Below are 22938 nucleotides of genomic sequence, written 5' to 3' on the forward strand. Positions count from 1 at the left end.
TCTATTATCATAGCAAATCCAGCCGCGTGTGAATGGTCGAGCGCCTTCTGCTGGAACAGAGCCCAAACAACCCAAGACTTAGTGCTTGCGACGTAATTCACCCACGCAGCTTACATTTCCATTCGACCAATAGACTGCAATGAGATAAAATGGTTTATGGCAAGTGCTGTTGTACAATACCTTCTGTAATTATGGTTTTAAAAACTCACGTACATTTACATCGCACACCATTATGGGGGGTGACTGGGCCGTCTTGTGTCTAGACGGCCCAGTCACCCTGCCAGTTTGGGACAGTATCATCAGAGGAATGTCCCATCTGCTAAAGTGTTAAAAAAATCCCATTCCATGTGTGTCCAGAAGTCATCCGTTTTTTCCCGACGCTCATTACAAGCTGCTCATTGTAGACATCCATTATTGAAGCAATAACTGCAAATAACGATCCATAAATGGGTCAATTTGTTCATCTTATTGCTGTGAAGAAACTTTCAAAAGGACATGAACGCGTTTCACCATGAGATTTAGCGTACCACATCAATCACAATGATTATTACACAACCACCACTTCTTTTCAAACCAAACACAACACAAATTAGTTCAAGGGTTACATTTAACCCGCTAATTTTAGTTTACTGGCAGTCTTTACGCACACGACCGTGTCTGTGGATTACAACCTCCTATTGGAACACACATTTGTTTACATAACACATTTGATTTCTCAAATAATTTGGCAGACTGATGCAAGTAGTGAACCCGTTGCCTTGGTCATCCACGTACTCGGTCAGCGTTTTCTTATTTTTTATGTACATTTTATATTCACTCAATATTAATATATACGAGAATCGCAGGATGTGGAGGTCAAGAGCAGAACCATATCAGCACCCCATGCCACGACACACGCAAGGTCAAAAGTACACACACAGATGGCGAGATAACCATCTAGCGGGAGGGTGGCACACATATTGTAGAGGCACAAAGCCAACCATTCATGAGAATCGCAGGATGGGAGATCAAACACAAACGGTCCCCTTCCGACCGATTCCCCCACTGGCTATACCAGGAGGGAATAAAGAAACAGATAATAAAGAAAAACAAATTGGCTTAAATGAGACACAAAATGCGGCACAAACACGTGATGAACCACCCACATTAATTGAGAACGAGCTGCCCATGAGCGCCCCACCAGCTGAGTTGAAGCCAAATCACGGCCCCATTGGAGAAAGCAAGCAGGCTGCGAGTGACAGGGCGAGCAAATACCGCCACGATCAGAAACATTAAATGCGGACGATGCGGTAGAAAACGCAAGCATTGCTCCCGTAAATGACGCGCTGATCGAACGCAAAAACAGGACTGCATTGAAGTGTGATCGACCAGTAGATAACAGACAAAGAGAAAAACCGGATCGCCCGGTAAAAGGAAAAGCTGCCCAGCATGTCGCAAGATCGCGCGATAAGGATGCAGGAGAATGGAACACAGAGACACGCCCTGAGGAATGCAGGCGTGAGCCTTTGAATGAAAGATATACGAATGTCCATGACGTATCGGGAATTGTGTTGAAATCCAACACACTCGTAAACACAAAAAGGGCAACACCACGAGGCACGGAATTTAATCGACACACTGGCTCTGCGAACGTGCCTATAATCATAGAGAGTGCAATTGCAACTGACAACGGAGTGCAAACGTTGGTTGTGTGCACGAATTCTGGTTATGTGCAGCACAATTTTACACCACACACTCCCACGACGCGAGAGAGTGACATGAGAAATTACAAAAACGAACCAGCAAACCGTGAACGAATAATCAAAGCGATAAGCACTACGAACCAGGTTAATGATGTTGAGAGGTTGCATGAAAGAGTAAAGGGTTACTCTAAAATATCCGGCCCTGAGAATATTGTTAATGGTCATGAAAAGGCCATAGACGAACCAAGTCTGAAGGACTTTGCGTGGAAAGCAGCATGTCAAAATAAAACCAAAAGTGGAAAACTAGACGGTAATAACTTGGTAAAAATATGGCAAGGAGGTAACATGAGGAAAATAACGCATAAATGCGTTCGAAACCGCTACCTAGCATTTCCCAGGAAAAAAATCACAGTAGTTATGATGGATAGGAACCGAGGTAACTTGTTGCCTCGATGTTTAACATTTTGTCTTTCTTTTCTTTGCTCATTTCAAATGTAACCATGCTAAGTTTGTGATACGACGCACGCGTTGTAAAGAATAACAGCCGAAACACGAGGGCGGCTGATGGGTTCATAACAAAAAAAAGGGGCATTTATTTTGTTTAAAAATAGCAAGTGGACAATTGATCACTGACCATTTTTAAAAGGGCGGACTGCTGTGCATATGCCCCTTTTTCGAAAAATGTATATTAAGAATAATTCTGCCAATAATATATATATATTTTTAGATACCGGGGGAAACTTGGTAGCAAACAAAGGAAGTGCAAAACACCAATTTCCCCACTTCCACGAGCATCTGGTCACACGCCTCGCCTCAAAAGGCCAGAGAGTAGGAGATGAACCATAAATGGTCATAAACCCCTACCCTATACACACAGAGCAAGAGGGGGGGGGGGGAAATCGCAAATGGTGTTAAAACAATACCCACACTTCAAAAGGCCCCCTCACAATACAAGCAGTAAGCGCCACGAGACATATATAATTATATTTTTTGTAACGGTTAAAAGTTCAAAAATTGGCAACAGGGAAAGGAAACAGACAGGTTTTGAGCCATATTAGTTCAACAAAGTTACCAACTTAGCCATAAAGATTAAGCAAACATTATCTATCCTCATCCTCACTCCAATTGAAAACCAGACTACAGTCTGCACCAGGGGGTCGTGAGTCCTCATTTGTTAATTCAATACTGATATTATTTACCTTTAATAATCTTCTACGCGACCTGACCGAAGCATCAAAGAATAATTATGGCAGTCAGGGTCGCTCCTAAGCCAAAACAAATTCCCTAGCCCGGGATATCAGATAACAATAATAACTCAAGAACAAATAGCCAGAGAACCCACAATACATGCAGTGGAACGAAGATTAGTGAAACCCAATGAAATACGTGGTAATAACAGGCTAAGTCACAAACCTTGAATAAACACAAACCAAATAATAAGTATGAAATTAGACCAAGGATCTCCTAGAAGAGTTAAGGGCGAAATGAGTCTGTCATACCTAACCAATATGTAACATACTCCATAGGAAGGTGGCCTCACAGCCGTCTTTGTCTTCCCGAGAGGGACGGTGCAGCGAGCACACCAAAGCAGGGAAATGGCCCTCATAAAAGGTTTTATTGCAAGTTGGGAATCGGTGTCCACGGACAAGGAACGGCTTGAGAAAGGAAATTGAACAGATGTCTCAATAAGAATAAAGAACACACACGTATACCCCCCCCCCCCCCGATAAAAGAGGACAAAGGCCTCGCTTTGATGAACCTTTCATGTTCCCCCTAATAACGAAAATCCGAAACTTAGCGACAAAATGGGGGAACATTATTGATCCTCACTCTGATTAAAGACACACGCACAAGCCGGGGTGCAGGACTACAGTGTGCTCTGTAGAGAGGGAGCCCGACCGCCTTTGTCTTCCCGCAGCACGGATAGCAAGATTTGCACACACGAGCAAATAACATCTCCCCATAAACAAATCAAACCACGATGGAAATACCGTGAACACGGCTACAACATACCTTGAATCACAATCAAATCACAATAATACTATAAGCAGTAAAAGTGAGTCTCATTTTAACTTCCAAACCGAAAACGAACAACTTAAAGCTGTGTGAGACAAAGGATAACGCCCAGAGGGAGGGAAGGGATTATATAATTTGTTTAACGCGTAGGCTTTCGCGACCAATATTATTCATAATCTAAACCCAAAAACGTTGATTATGATTATGTAATTCTCGGTGCGAACGCGAATCGTCAGTCTGGTTTTAGTCTGATGACTCATCTGTGACGCCGTTTCGCGAGGAAACCCCCCCCCCTCTTTCCAGGTTAATTATTACGGACAGCTGCATCGCTTGAATAACTTTATTCCTCAAATAAATCGCACACACACGGACACACATGGACGCAGCTGTGTCCACAAAGGATGTCCGGTTTTTTGAAGACATCGCAGAAGCTGAGTGGTTTTTCCAGATATATATCAGACACGATCATCTCAGCTCATCACATCATCGGACACCATCGAAGACCATCGAAGATCATCGAAGATCGTCAGCTCATCGGAGCTCAGCTCATCACCTCCAACGGAGGAGCTCTCTCATCACCCAGAATGTCGATGCTCGCTGAGTAGCGACGTGCATTGACAAGCCGAGGTCTGCACCACCTAAGAAGAATCGCTACACCGAGCTGCCGAGATGCGAGTGAAACTGACGGAGCTTCCAGTTATCATTCTCGAGCCAACGAAGACACCCAACGACAACCCAGCAACGAACGAGAGCGTCGTTTATCGTCAGAGCGACAACAAGCAATCAACTTGGAGAAAAGGGCGGAAATCGCAGTGGAGGAGCTGCGCGCTATCCAACAACGGAATCATCGCGCACCACGACGGCGAGCGTCGTGCCGATGCCGCTCATCTCCCAGCCGAGAAAGTCGCGGCTGCAACCCCACGCGGGCGAGAGGAAAACTCCGAGCCGTTCGTATCACCTCTCCTACTCACAAACCCAAGGAAGCATACCCACGCACACATCAACATTCCCAGGGCATGCAAGAATTTATCTAAGAGAGAATCCACATTCTCACGTAGGTAAAAAAATAAAATTAATAAAAGTAAAATCAAAATAAAAAATCACGACGTTTCGGAGGCAACACAAGCTTCCGTCTTCAGGTGGAACCGTCACAGCCACGACAGCTTTATCAAGTAAATGAGAGATTACAAGAGATACCACTCCGTATATATAATGGTTGAGGGGGGGAAGGGCCAGGAACGGCCCACTTTTTATTATTATGGTAAGGTGCGGCTTGAGACTACGAATAGACTACATAACAAATGACTGAGCTAAATTTCGATTTAAAGCTTTTGTGACTGCAAGGATTCATTTTCTTGGTTCTTTCGGTAAAGTCACGTAGAAGGGAAGTAATAAAATAATAAAAATAAAACATAATACAATAATTCTCACGACGTTTCGGCCACAACACAAGCAGCCGTCCTCAGGTGAAAACCAGGTCTGTCGAGGCGACAGCGTCTGAATGAAACAGCACACGAGCTTGGAGCATATATATAAGCTGGGCTGGAAGGGGGGGGGGAAGGGGTGCCTTGACAAAATAATTTACATATCAAGAGGAATTTAGCATTTTTATGGGAAATGCAGGAATGTGATTAGTACTACATATGCCCGTGCATTATGCAGGACTAGCAGCATCAAAGGGAGGGGATATGGGAAATGCAGGAATGTGAATAGTACTAATTATGCCCGTCCATTATGCAGGATTAGCAGCATCAAAGGGAGGGGTAGCATTAATAAAGGGAAGGAGTGTTAATAGCATGTAGCTGCAGTAACTAAAACCAACACGTAAACAACTAAAGTATAAACTACATAGTATCATCAGTATACTAACTATACTCTACAATAAGCTGAGTTACTAACAGTAAGTCATACATTACAATTCTACGTCGTAAAAATTATATAATATGCTTCCATCTAAACTTTATTCTCTTACATCACACGAGTCTACACCGTACTATATACTGACATAGACAAACCCAACATTAAATTATATACTGTATTGCTATAAACCACCCTATACCTTATACATTGTAATATAACACGTATTGTTCTACCCACCCTAATGTATATCACACTGCTATATATTCACTATACAATTACGATACTATATATTACTTTGTACATTGTATTAAGTATATAAATGTTATACTATTTGTTATTATACACTGTACCATTGACCGTCGTGTGAAAGATACTAAGATGAAGCAACGAAATATGTCAATGGGAGAGTAGTGAAACAAAGAATTCATTCCCTGCGGAGAATACAATGCCAGTGAGTGGAACGCAGTCTGAAAGTCACCGTAAACGTGAACACAATCAGTTAAGATCCGAAATGGTTTATTATGTCCTTCCAATGATTGCTAAGCCAGAATCCATCTTCTCGGTTGAAATTGTCTCTGTGTTTGTATATGTGGATTGCCTCATGAACGAATCTCTCATGGTAGCCAGATGGCTTGCAGAGAACCTCTGTCTTGGAGAAGTCAATATCAATATGATCTGGTCCCGTCTGTAAAAGATGTGGTTCCAGACATACAGTACCCTGGCGTCTACAAACTAAGTTGCCTCTGTGGTAGCAGTTACATTGGAGAAACCAAACGACATTTCTCGGACCGCATCCGTGAACATAAAGCAGACTTGAAACACGGTAGGACAAACACCTCAGCCGTGGCAGATCACTGTTACAATTCAGTGGGCTCACATGATATTGACTTCTCCAAGACAGAGGTTCTCTGCAAGCCATCTGGCTACCATGAGAGATTCGTTCATGAGGCGATCCACATATACAAACACAGAGACAATTTCAACCGAGAAGATGGATTCTGGCTTAGCAATCATTGGAAGGACGTAATAAACCATTTCGGATGTTAACTGATTGTGTTCACGTTAACGGTGACTTTCAGACCGCGTTCCACTCACTGGCATTGTATTCTCCGCAGGGAATGGATTCTTTGTATTCTTTGTATAGATACTCTCCCATTGACATATTTCGTTGCTTCCTCTTAGTATCTTTCACACGACGGTCAATGGTACAGTGTATAATAACAAATAGTATAACATTTATATACTTAATACAATGTACAAAGTAATATATAGTATCGTAAATGTATAGTGAATATATAGCAGTGTGATATACATTAGGGTGGGTAGAACAATACGTGTTATATTACAATGTATAAGGTTTATAGCAATACAGTATATAATTTAATGTTGGGTTTGTCTATGTCAGTATATAGTACGGTGTAGACTCGTGTGATGTAAGAGAATAAAGTTTAGATGGAAGCATATTATATAATTTTTACGACGTAGAATTGTAATGTATGACTTACTGTTGTAACTCAGCTTATTGTAGAGTATAGTTAGTATACTGATGATACTATGTAGTTTATACTTTAGTTGTTTACGTGTTGGTTTTAGTTACTGCAGCTACATACTATTAACACTCCTTCCCTTTATTAATGCTATCCCTCCCTTTGATGCTGCTAATCCTGCATAATGCACGGGCATAATTAGTACTATTCACATTCCTGCATTTCCCATATCCCCTCCCTTTGATGCTGCTAGTCCTGCATAATGCACGGGCATATGTAGTACTAATCACATTCCTGCATTTCCCATAAATATGCTAAATTCCTCTTGATATGCAAATTCTTTTGTCAAGGCGCCCCTTCTCCCCCCTTCCAGCCCAGCTTATATATATGCTCCAAGCTCGTGTGCTGTTTCATTCAGACGCTGTCGCCTCGACAGACCTGGTTTTCACCTGAGGACGGCTGCTTGCGTTGTGGCCGAAACGTCGTGAGAATTATTGTATTATGTTTTATTTTTATTATTTTATTACTTCCCTTCTACGTGACTTTACCGAAAGAACCAAGAAAATAACTGAGCCTTTATTATGGAAAGGTGCGGTTTGTGACTACGCCTAGCCTACATAACAAAAGTGTGAAAAAAGAAGCTAAACCTGGTAAAACAAAACTGGCTGTCTATCAGTAACCTGTAATAGTTGTCTGTCAAATAAGATGGTCCAAATAAGTGTAGTTAAATCTTTTTTGCATGGTTACTCACATCTTTCCAATGATTACTCAGTTTGTAACCATCATCACGGTTGAAATTATGTCTGTGTTTGTATATTTGTATGGCTTCGTGTACAAACCTTTACCTACGTGACTTTACCGACAAAACCTAAGAATATGAATCCTTGCAGTCACGAAAGCTTCAAATCTAGACAATCCACCTCTACCACACAATGGGACCGACCCTAGACAATCATCAGAAGACTAATTATAAAGTTTGAACACTAGCTGGCCATGAGGAATCATGGCCATCCAGTGATTAAGAATCCGTCAGTTATAGGAGTATTAGGCGTTTTTGTTTAGTTTTCTTTTCGTTTTCTCTTATTGCATAAACGACCAATAGATTCGTCGATGCAAACTAAAACTCTTGAAATCCTCATTATGAATCTACACGTTTACAGAGAGAGAATATCGTGTCAAACCTGTTCCTTTGTCATAGAGTCTCGCTTAAGAATTAATTAAAGCAGAGCCAGAATACGCTCTCCCACAAACACAAGCACTCACCCACCATTGTCTCAAACAGTTCATTAACGAATTTAATATTGCCGACGAATCTATTGACGAATGCTTCGCCTTTGGGGTATAATAAGTGATTTTATTGCCCTTCATATGAATATCGTTACATGCCTGTTTTAAAACTCTGCCTATCGCCGGATGTGCTTGGTACGCGGTGGAATTAATGAGATGTGCGGTTGCCAAAGAGAAACAACGCAAGCCTTGATGGTTAAGAGTGTTGCTCACTGAGAGAAATCTTCCTGATGGTACCGTGGATAATTCCGAACATGAGAGTCGCATTTTAGCGTGTCATATTTTGTTTAGAATTAAAATTGTTTAACACAGAAGTATTTCTAATGTTTCTTTCCAAGTCCATGCAAAACTGTCTTATTTATAAAAACAGTATCCTGCGTTGAGATATGATTTTGGAGACCTAACATAACATAAAACACACTAAGATAATCAATAAATGTTTAATCAAAGATAATCGTTTTATCCTGATTGATACAACTCTGGATAACGAAGCTAAGCCTAATTATCATAACTGCACACATTAACATAATTGCAAGCATTCGCATAAATTAATACGATTATCTCCGTGATTATAATAATTTATGCATATAATTACATACATTAGCATAATTTCCGCGAATTACGCATTTCTCCAAATTTTATTAATTTGTATTATTTTTCTCAAAATTTCATAATCCGACATATACAACACTGTACTGACAATTAGCTGACACTAGTGCAATGTTAATGATCTTAAAACGTCCCATGAACTATGAAGATGTTGTTAAAGTAGGCGATATCTATAAACTAAGGTGAGCTCCTGGTTTATATTGTTCCTTGAGGTCCCCAAACGTTTTCTAGAAAATATTACATCTCCAGGTCAGAGTGTGCTCTGGGAGAAGGCTGCGCCTGTAGGTATGGAAATGCTGCTGGAGAGGGCTGTCACTATAAATGTGGGAATGCGTCTAGGAAGACTGCATCTCCAAGTGTACTGATGGAGTAAGCTGTTCATCAAGGTCCAGGTATGTTTCTAGAAAAGGCACAATCTCCAAAACAAGTCTGGTAATGGGGTGGGCTGTGCCTGTAGCTAAGGGTATGCTGATGGGGAGAGCTGTGTGCCTAGGTCAGTGTCTGCTGATGGAGAGGGCTGTGCGTCTAGGTCAGTGTCTGCTGATGGAGAGGGCTGTGCGTCTAGGTCAGTGTCTGCTGATGGAGAGGGCTGTGCCTGTAGGTCAGTGTCTGCTGATGGAGAGGGCTGTGCCTGTAGATCAGTGTCTGCTGATGGGGAGAGCTGTGTGCCTAGGTCAGTGTCTGCTGGTGGAGAGGGCTGTGCGTCTAGGTCAGTGTCTGCTGATGGAGATGGCTGTGCCTGTAGATCAGTGTCTGCTGATGGGGAGAGCTGTGTGCCTAGGTCAGTGTCTGCTGGTGGAGAGGGCTGTGCGTCTAGGTCAGTGTCTGCTGATGGAGATGGCTGTGCGTCTAGGTCAGTGTGCTGATGGAGAGGGCTGTGCCTATAGGTCAGTGTCTGCTGATGGAGAGGGCTGTGCCTGTAGGTCAGTGTCTGCTGATGGAGAGGGCTGTGCCTGTAGGTCAGTGTCTGCTGATGGAGAGGGCTGTGCCTGTAGGTCAGTGTCTGCTGATGGAGAGGGCTGTGCCTGTAGATCAGTGTCTGCTGATGGAGAGGGCTGTGCCTGTAGATCAGTGTCTGCTGATGGAGAGGGCTGTGCGTCTAGGTCAGTGTCTGCTGATGGAGAGGGCTGTGCGTCTAGGTCAGTGTCTGCTGATGGAGAGGGCTGTGCCTGTAGGTCAGTGTCTGCTGATGGAGAGGGCTGTGCCTGTAGATCAGTGTCTGCTGATGGAGAGGGCTGTGCCTGTAGATCAGTGTCTGCTGATGGGGAGAGCTGTGTGCCTAGGTCAGTGTCTGCTGGTGGAGAGGGCTGTGCGTCTAGGTCAGTGTCTGCTGATGGAGATGGCTGTGCGTCTAGGTCAGTGTCTGCTGATGGAGAGGGCTGTGCCTATAGGTCAGTGTCTGCTGATGGAGAGGGCTGTGCCTGTAGATCAGTGTCTGCTGATGGGGAGAGCTGTGTGCCTAGGTCAGTGTCTGCTGATGGAGAGGGCTGTGCGTCTAGGTCAGTGTCTGCTGATGGAGAGGGCTGTGCGTCTAGGTCAGTGTCTGCTGATGGAGAGGGCTGTGCCTGTAGGTCAGTGTCTGCTGATGGAGAGGGCTGTGCCTGTAGGTCAGTGTCTGCTGATGGAGAGGGCTGTGCCTGTAGATCAGTGTCTGCTGATGGAGAGGGCTGGGGCAGTGGATGCACCAAGAGACCATGACTCCCATCTGCTCTTGGGATGGGTTCACTGCTCACGTTGGTCACCGCATCAAGATCACTGGAAGAAAGAGACCCACCATTAATTACTATGTTAAACAGATCAGTTGGTGACGCTGTGTTAGCAGCGATGCACAAGCACTAGTGACAAAACATACACATTCGTCCCTTTCAAGGAAAACATATCAATAGCAAAATGTTGGGCAATGGCCCTTCTTCATAGCACATACGTCAATATTACACCACACGTTTGCTGTGTTTTTGTTTACATTGACACAACTTCAAACGTGATTCTTAAAACTCTAAAGAACAAAAAAACTACTGATGACAGTGTTGTGACATGGAAAATGTTTGTAACATGCAATGCATTAAATTCACTCCAATGTATTTATAACATACTAGCGGGAAGCACCCGGCATTGCCCGGGCGAAAAATATATTTCAAAACTTCTCTTAAAAACCTTACATATACAGACACAGATACTAAGGTATTGTGAGAGCCCGGTGGGCCGTTTGTCAATTTCTCCACCAACAAACGTATAAGAAGCTTGCAAAAGTCCAAGAAATTATAGAAAGTGTAGGGTAAATAGTTGATGTAAAAGGTTTCCGAAAATTGTGGACCCCTCCCCTCTCCAAAAATATCTTTACCCCCACGTAGGAATATATATCTACACACCCTACATGCAACAGAGGAAGTAGTATCTATTGACTCTGTAGTTGTATCTACTAACTGTAGTAGTAACTACTGACCGAGGTAGTATTTACTGGGCCTATAATAGTATCTACCGACTCTATAGTAGTAACTACTAACTCTATAGTAGTATCTACTGACTGTAATAGTAACTACTGACCGTAGTAGTATTTACTGGGCCTACAGTAGTATCTACCGACTCTATAGTAGCAACGACTAACTGTATAGTAGTATCTGCTGACTCTATAGTAGTATCCACTGACTATAGTAACTCGTAACTCTATAGCAGTATCTACTCAATAGTAGTATCTACTGACTCTAGTAGCTACTCACCGTATTAGTATGTACTGACTGTATAGTAGTATATTCTGACTATAGTAGTATTGACTGACTGTAGTGGTATATACTGACTTTTTTAGTATCTACTAACTCTATATAGCAGTATCTACCAACTCGATAGCAGTATCTACTACCACTACAGCAGTGCATACCGACTGAGGTGGTACCTGCTATCACTGCAGCAGTGCATACTGACAGTGGTGGCACTTGCTTTGACTACAGCAGTGCATACTGACTTTGGTGGTACCTGCTTTCACTACAGTAGTGCATACTGACTGGTGGTACCTGCTATGATTACAGCAGTGCATATTGTGGTCGTACCTGCTATGATTGCAGCAGTGCATATTGTGGTCGTACCTGCTATGATTGCAGCAGTGCATATTGTGGTGGTACTTGCTATGATCACAGCAGTGCATACTGACTGTGGTGGTACCTGCATTGATTACAGCAGTTCATACTGACTGTGGTGGTAGCTGCTATGATTACAGCAGTGCATATGGTGGTCATACCTGCTATGATTACAGCAGTGCATATTGTGGTGGTACCTGCTATGATCACAGCAGTTCATACTGACTGTGGTGGTAGCTGCTATGATTACGGCAGTGCATACTGACTGTGGTGGTACCTGCTATGATAACAGCAGTGCATACTGACTGTGGTGGTACCTGCTATGATTACATCAGTGCATATTGTGGTGGTACCTGCTATGATTACAGCAGTGCATACTGCTTTGGTGGTACCTGCTATGATTACAGCAGTGCATACTGCTGTTGTGGAACCTGCTATGATTACAGCAGTGCATACTGACTGTGGTGGTACCTGCTATGATTACAGCAGTGCATATTGTGGTGGTACCTGCTATGATTACAACAGTGGATACCGACTGTGGTGGTACCTGCAATGATAACAGCAGTGCATAGTGACTGTAGGGATACCTGCTGATTACAGCTGTGCATACGGACTGTGGTGGCACCTGCTATGATTACAGCAGTGCATACTGACAGTGGTGGCACCTATGATTACAGCAGTGCATATTGTGGTGGTAGCTGCTATGATTACAGCAGTGCATACTGACTGTGGTGGTAGCTGCTATGATTACAGCAGTGCATACTGACTGTGGTGGTACCTGCTATGATTACAGCAGTGCATATTGTGGTGGTACCTATGATTACAGCAGTGGATACCGACTGTGGTCGTACCTGCTATGATAACAGCAGTGCATAGTGACTGTGGTGGTACCTGCTGATTACAGCAGTGCATACTGACTGTGGTGGCACCTATGATTACAGCAGTGCATATTGTGGTGGTAGCTGCTATGATTACAGCAGTGCATACTGACTGTGGTGGTAGCTGCTATGACTACAGCAGTGCATACCGTGGTGGTACCTGCTATGATTACAGCAGTGCATATTGTGATGGTACCTGCTATGATTACAGCAGTGGATACTGACTATGGTGGTACCTGCCATGATAACAGCAGTGTATAGTGACTGTGGTGGTACTTGCTGATTACAGCAGTGCATACTGACTGTGGTGGTACCTATGATTACAGCAGTGCATACTGACTGTGGTGGTACCTGCTATGATTACAGCAGTGCATATTGTGGTCGTACCTGCTATGATTACAGGAGTGCATATTGACTGTGGTGGCACCTGCTATGATTACAGCAGTGCATATTGTAGTGGTACCTGCTATGATTACAGCAGTGCATACTGCTGTTGTGGTATCTGCTACGATTACAGCAGTGCATATTGTGGTGGTACCTGCTATGATTACAGCAGTGGATACCGACTGTGGTGGTACCTGCTTACACTACAGTAGTACATGCTGACTCTATCTATCTTATATATAAAATGCAAATTTGTGAATATGTGTGTCTGTTCGAAATGTTTAGCATACCGTGATGGCGTGGAGGATGCCGTGATACACTCACTCATCTTACACTCACTCACACATTATACACTGACTCACTCACACATCATACACTGACTCATTCACACATCATACACTGACTCGCTCATCATACGCTGACTCACTCACACATCATACACTCACTCACACAACCACTGACACATTCACTCATCATACACTAATTCACGCATCATACACTAACTCATCATACACTGACTCACAACAGCCACTGACCCATTCACTCATCATACGCTGACTCACGCACACATCATACACTCACTCACACAACCACTCACCCATTCACTCATCATACACTCACTCATCATACGCTGACTCACTCATCATATGCCGAGTCACTTACACATCATACACTCACACAACCACCGACCAATTCACTCATCATACACTCACTCATCATACGCTGACTCACTCATCATACGCTGACTCACTCACACATATATACAATCACTCACACAACCACTGACCCATTCACTCATCATACACCAATTCACTCATCATACACTCACCCATCATACACTGACTCACTCATCATACGCCTATTCACACAACCACTCACCCATTCACTCATACACTAATTCATTCATCATACACTCACTCATCATACACTCACTCATCATACGATGACTCGCTCATCATACGCTGACTCACTCATCATACGCTGACTCACTCACACATCACTCACTCACACAACTACTGACCCATTCACTCATCATACACTAATTCACTCATCATACACTAACTCATCAAACACTCACTCACAACCACCGACCCATTCACTCATCATACACTAATTCACTAATCATACACTCACTCATCATACGGTGACTCACTCATCATACGCTGACTCACTCACACATCATACACTGACTCACTCACACATCACACACTGACTCACTCATCATACGCCAACTCACTCACACATCATACACTTACTCACACAACCACTGACCCATTCACTCATCATAAACTAATTCACTCATCATACACTAACTCATCATACACTCACTCACACGACCACTGACCCATTCACTCATCATACACTAATTTATTTACTCACTCATCATACGCTGACTCACTCATCATTCGCTCTCTCACACATCATACACTGACGTACTCACACATCATACACTGAATCACTCATCGTACGCAGACTCACTTACACATCATACACTCACTCACACAACCACTGAATCATTCACTCATCATACATTCACTAATCATACGCCGACTCACTCATCATACGCTGACTCACTCACACATCTTACACTCACACAACCACTGACCCATTCACTCATCATACACTAATTCACTCATCATACACTAACTCATCATACACTGACTCACAACAACCACTGACCCATTAACTCATCATACGCTGACTCATCATACGCTGACTCACGCACACATCATACGCTCACTCACACAACCACTCACCCATTCACTCATCATACACTCACTCATAATATGCCGAGTCACTCACACATCATACACTCACACAACCACCGACCAATTCACTCATCATACACTCACTCATCATACGCTGACTCACTCACACATACATACACTCACTCACACAACCACTGACCCATTCAATCATCATACACCAATTCACTCATCATACACTCACTCATCATACACTCACTCATCATGCGATGACTCGCTCATCATACGCTGACTCATTCACACATCACTCACTCACACAACTACTGACCCATTCACTCATCATAAACTAATTCACTCATCATAAACTAATTCACTCATCATACACTAACTCATCATACACTCACTCACACGACCACTGACCCATTCACTCATCATACACTAATTTACTAATCATATACTCACTCATCATACGCTGACTCACTCATCATTCGCTCTCTCACACATCATACACTGACTCACTCACACATCATACACTCACTCACACAACCACTAAGCCATTCACTCATCATACAACAATTCACTCATCATACACTCACACATCATACACTGACTCACTCACACATCATATACTGAATCACTCATCGTACGCAGACTCACTTACACATCATACACTCACTCACACAACCACTGAATCATTCACTCATCATACATTCACTAATCATACGCCGACTCACTCATCATACGCTGACTCACTCACACATCTTACACTCACACAACCACTGACCCATTCACTCATCATACACTAATTCACTCATCATACACTAACTCATCATACACTGACTCACAACAACCACTGACCCATTAACTCATCATATGCTGACTCATCATACGCTGACTCAAGCACACATCATACACTCACTCACACAACCACTCACCCATTCACTCATCATACACTCACTCATAATATGCCGAGTCACTCACACATCATACACTCACACAACCACCGACCAATTCACTCATCATACACTCACTCATCATACGCTGACTCACTCACACATACATACACTCACTCACACAACCACTGACCCATTCACTCATCATACACCAATTCACTCATCATACACTCACTCATCATACACTCACTCATCATACGAGGACTCGCTCATCATACGCTGACTCATTCACACATCACTCACTCACACAACTACTGACCCATTCATTCATCATACACTAATTCACTCATCATACACTAACTCATCATACACTCACTCACAACCACCGACCCATTCACTCATCATACACTTATTCACTAATCATACACTCACTCATCATACGGTGACTCACGCATCATACGCTGACTCACTCACACATCATACACTGACTCACTCACACATCATACACTGACTCACTCATCATACGCCAACTCACTCACACATCATACACTTACTCACACAACCACTGACCCATTCACTCATCATACACTAATTCATTCATGATACACTAACTCATCATACACTAACTCATCATACACTCACTCACGCAACCACTGACCCATTCCCTCATCATACACTAACTCATCATACACTCACACAACCACCGACCCATTCACTCATCATACACTATTTCACTAATCATACACTCACTCATCATACGCTGACTCACTCATCATACGCTGACTCACACACACATAATACACTCACTCACACATCATACACTGACTCACTCATCATACGCCAACTCACTCACACATCATACACTCACTCACACAACCACTGACCCATTCACTCATCATACACTAATTCACTCATCATACACTCACTCACTCACACAACCACCGACCCATTCACTCATCATACACTAATTCACTAATCATACACTCACTCATTATACGCTGACTCACTCATCATACGCTGACTCACTCACACATCATACACTCACTCATCATACGCTGACTCACTCACACATCATACACTCACTCACACACCCACTGGACCATTCACTCATCATACACTAATTCACTCATCATATGCTGACTCACTCATCATACGCTGACTCACTCATCATACACTGACTCACTCATCATACGCCAACTCACTCACACATCATACACTCACTCACACAACCACTGACACATTCACTCATCATACACTAATTCACTCATCATACACTCACTCACTCACACAACCACCGACCCATTCACTCATCATACACTAATTCACTAATTATACACTCACTCATCATACGCTGACTCACTCATCATACGCTGACTCACTCATCATACGCTGACTCACTCACCATACGCTGACTCACTCACACATCATACACTCACTCACTCATCATACGCTGACTCACTCATACATCATACACTCACTCACACCCACTGAACCATTCACTCATCATACACTAATTCACTCATCATATGCTGACTCACTCATCATACGCTGACTCACTCATCATAGGCTGACTGACTCACACATCATACACTTACACAACCACCGACCCATTCACTCATCATACACTAATTCACTCATCATACACTAACTCATCATACACTGACTCACAACAACCACTGACCCATTAACTCATCATACGCTGACTCATCATACGCTGACTCACGCACACATCATACACTCACTCACACAACCACTCACCCATTCACTCATCATACACTAATTTACTAATCATACACTCACTCATCATACGCTGACTCACTCATCATTCGCTCTCTCACACATCATACACTGACTCACTCACACATCATACACGCACTCACACAACCACTAAGCCATTCACTCATCATACACTAATTCACTCATCATACACTCACACATCATACACTGACTCACTCACACATCATATACTGAATCACTCATCGTACGCAGACTCACTTACACATCATCCACTCACTCACACAACCACTGAATCATTCACTCATCATACATTCACTAATCATACGCCGACTCACTCATCATACGCTGACTCACTCACACATCTTACACTCACACAACCACTGACCCATTCACTCATCATACACTCATTCACTCATCATACACTAACTAATCATACACTGACTCACAACAACCACTGACCCATTAACTCATCATATGCTGACTAATCATACGCTGACTCAAGCACACATCATTCACTCACTCACACAACCACTCACCCATTCACTCATCATACACTCACTCATAATATGCCGAGTCACTCACACATCATACACTCACACAACCACCGACCAATTCACTCATCATACACTCACTCATCATACGCTGACTCACTCATCATACGCTGACTCACTCACACATACATCCACTCACTCACACAACCACTGACCCATTCACTCATCATACACCAATTCACTCATCATACACTCACTCATCATACACTGACTCACTCATCATACGCTGATTCACACAACCACTGACCCATTCACTCGTACACTAATTCACTCATCATACACTCACTCATCATACGGTGACTCACTCATCATACGCTGACTCACTCACACATCATACACTGACTCACTCACACATCATACACTGACTCACTCATCATACGCCAACTCACTCGAACATCATACACTTACTCACACAACCACTGACCCATTCACTCATCATACACTAATTCACTCATCATACACTAACTCATCATACACTAACTCATCATACACTCACTCACACAACCACTGACCCATTCACTCATCATACACTAATTTACTAATCATACACTCACTCATCATACGCTGACTCACTCATCATACGCTCTCTCACACATCATACACTGACTCACTCACACATCATACACTCACTCACGCAACCACTGACCCATTCACTCATCATACACTAACTCATCATACACTCACACAACCACCTACCCATTCACTCATCATACAATATTTCACTAATCATACACTCACTCATCATACGCTGACTCAATCATCATACGCTGACTCACACACACATCATACACTCACTCACACATCATACACTGACTCACTCACACATCATACACTCACTCACAAACCCACTGAACCATTCACTCATCAGACACTAATTCACTCATCATATGGTGACTCACTCATCATAGGCTGACTCACTCACACATCATACACTCACTCACTCACTCACACATCATACACTGACTCACTCATCATACGCCAACTCACTCACACATCATACACTCACTCACACAACCACTGACCCATTCACTCATCATACACTAATTCACTAATCATACACTCACTCATCATACGCTGACTCACTCATCATACGCTGACTCACTCATCATACGCTGACTCACTCACACATCATACACTCACTCACTCATCATACGCTGACTCACTCACACATCATACATTCACTCACACACCCACTGAACCATTCACTCATCATACACTAATTCGCTCATCATATGCTGACTCACTCATCATAGGCTGACTCACTCACACATCATACACTTACACAACCAACGACCCATTCACTCATCATACACTAATTCACTCATCATACACTCACTCATCATATGCTGACTCAATCATCATACGCTGACTCAATCATCATACGCTCACTCAATCGTCATACGCTGACTCACTCATCATACGCTGACTCACTCAAACATCATACACTTACTCACACACCCACTGAACCATTCACTCATCATACACTAATTCACTCATCATATGCTGACTCACTCATCATACGTTGACTCACTCATCATAGGCTGACTCACTCACACATCATACACTTACACAACCACCGACCCATTCACTCATCATACACTAATTCACTCATCATACACTAACTCATCATACACTGACTCACAACAACCACTGACCCATTAACTCATCATACGCTGACTCATCATACGCTGACTCACGCACACATCATACACTCACTCACACAACCACTCGCCCATTCACTCATCATACACTAATTTACTAATCATACACTCACTCATCATACGCTGACTCACTTATCATTCGCTCTCTCACACATCATACACTGACTCACTCACACATCATACACGCATTCACACAACCACTAAGCCATTCACTCATCATACACTAATTCACTCATCATACACTCACACATCATACACTGACTAACTCACACATCATACACTGACTCACTCATCGTACGCAGACTCACTTACACATCATCCACTCACTCACACAACCACTGAATCATTCACTCATCATACATTCACTAATCATACGCCGACTCACTCATCATACGCTGACTCACTCACACATCATACACTCACTCACACAACCACTGACCCATTCACTCATCATACACTAATTCACTCATCATACACTAACTAATCATACACTGACTCACAACAACCAATGACCCATTAACTCATCATTCGCTGACTCATCATACGCTGACTCACGCACACATCATACACTCACACAACCACTCACCCATTCACTCATCATACACTCACTCATAATATCCCGAGTCACTCAAACATCATACTCTCACACAACCACCGACCAATTCACTCATCATACACTTACTCATCATACGCTGACTCACTCATCATACGCTGACTCACACACACATCATACACTCACTCACACATCATACACTGACTCACTCATCATACGCCAACTCACTCACACATCATACACTCACTCACACACCCACTGAACCATTCAATCATCATACACTAATTCACTCATCATATGCTGACTCACTCATCATACGCTGACTCACTCATCATATGCTGACTCACTCATCATAGGCTGACTCACTCACACATCATACACTCACTCACTCACACATCATACACTGACTCACTCATCATACGCCAACTCACTCACACATCATACACTCACACAACCACTGACCCATTCACTCATCATACACTCACTCACACAACCACCGACCCATTCACTCATCATACACTAATTCACTAATCATACACTCACTCATCATACGCTGACTCACTCATCATACGCTGACTCACTCATCATACGCGGACTCACTCACACATCATACACTCACTCATCATACGCTGACTCACTCACACATCATACACTCACTCACACACCCACTGAACCATTCACTCATCATACACTATATCACTCATCATATGCTGACTCACTCATCATACGCTAACTCAACCATCATAGGCTGACTCACTCACACATCATACACTTACACAACCACCGACCCATTCACTCATACACTAATTCACTCATCATACACTAACTCATCAAACACTCATTCACACAACCACCGACTAATTCACTCATCATACACTCACTCATCATACGCTGACTCACTCATCATACGCTGACTCACTCACACATACACTCACTCACACAACCACTGACCCTTTCACTTATACACTCAATCACCATACACCCACTCATCATACGCTGACCCACTCATACGCTGACTCACTCACACATCATGCACTCACTCACACAACCACTGACCCATTCACTCATCATACACCAATTCACTCATCATACACTCACTCATCATACACTGACTCACTCATCATACGCTGACTCACGCAACTGACCCATTCACTCATCATACACTAATTCACTCATCATACACTCACTCACAACCACCGACCCATTCACTCATCATACACTAATTCATTCATCATACACTAACTCATCATACACTCACTCACACAACCACTGACCAATTCACTCATCATACACTAATTTACTAATCATTCACTCACTCATCATACGCTGACTCACTCATCATACGCTCTCTCACACATCATACACTGACTCACTCACACATCATACACTCACACAACCACTCACCCATTCACTCATCATACACTCACTCATAATATGCCGAGTCACTCACACATCATACTCTCACACAACCACCGACCAATTCACTCATCATACACTCACTCATCATACGCTGACTCACTCATCCTAAGCTGACTTTCTCACACATACATACACTCACTCACACAACCACTGACCCATTCACTCATCATACACCAATTCACTCATCATACACTGACTCACTCATCATACGCTGATTCACACAACCACTGACCCATTCACTCATACACTAATTCACTCATCATACACTCACTCATCATAAGGTGACTCACTCATCATACGCTGACTCACTCACACATCATACACTGACTCACTCACACATCATACACTTACTCACACAACCACTGACCCATTCACTCATCATACACTAATTCACTCATCATACACTAACTCATCATACACTAACTCATCATACACTCACTCACACGACCACTGACCCATTCACTCATCATACACTAATTTACTGATCATACACTCACTCATCATACGCTGACTCACTCATCATACGCTGACTAACACACACATCATACACTCACTCACACATCATACGCTGACTCACTCATCATACGCCAACTCACTCACACATCATACACTCACTCACACAACCACTGACCCATTCACTCATCATACACTAATTCACTAATCATACACTCACTCATCATACGCTGACTCACTCATCATACGCTGACTCACTCACACATCATACACTCACTCACTCATCATACGCTGACTCACTCACACATCATACACTCACTCACACACCCACTGAACCATTCACTCATCATACACTAATTCACTCATCATACGCTGACTCACTCATCATACGCTGACTCACTCATCATATGCTGACTCACTCATCATAGGCTGACTCACTCACACATCATACACTCACTCACTCACTCACACATCATACACTGACTCACTCATCATACGCCAACTCACTTACACATCATATACTCACTCACACAACCACTGACCCATTCACTCATCATACACTAATTCACTCATCATACACTCACTCATCATACGCTGACTCACTCATCATACGCTGACTCACTCATCATACGCTGACTCACTCACACATCATACACTGACTCACTCACACATCATACACTGACTCACTCAT

Source organism: Lampetra planeri, unplaced genomic scaffold (genome assembly GCF_965212315.1).
Source record: "Lampetra planeri unplaced genomic scaffold, kcLamPlan1.2.h2 scaffold_103, whole genome shotgun sequence".
Lineage (NCBI taxonomy): Eukaryota > Metazoa > Chordata > Hyperoartia > Petromyzontiformes > Petromyzontidae > Lampetra > Lampetra planeri.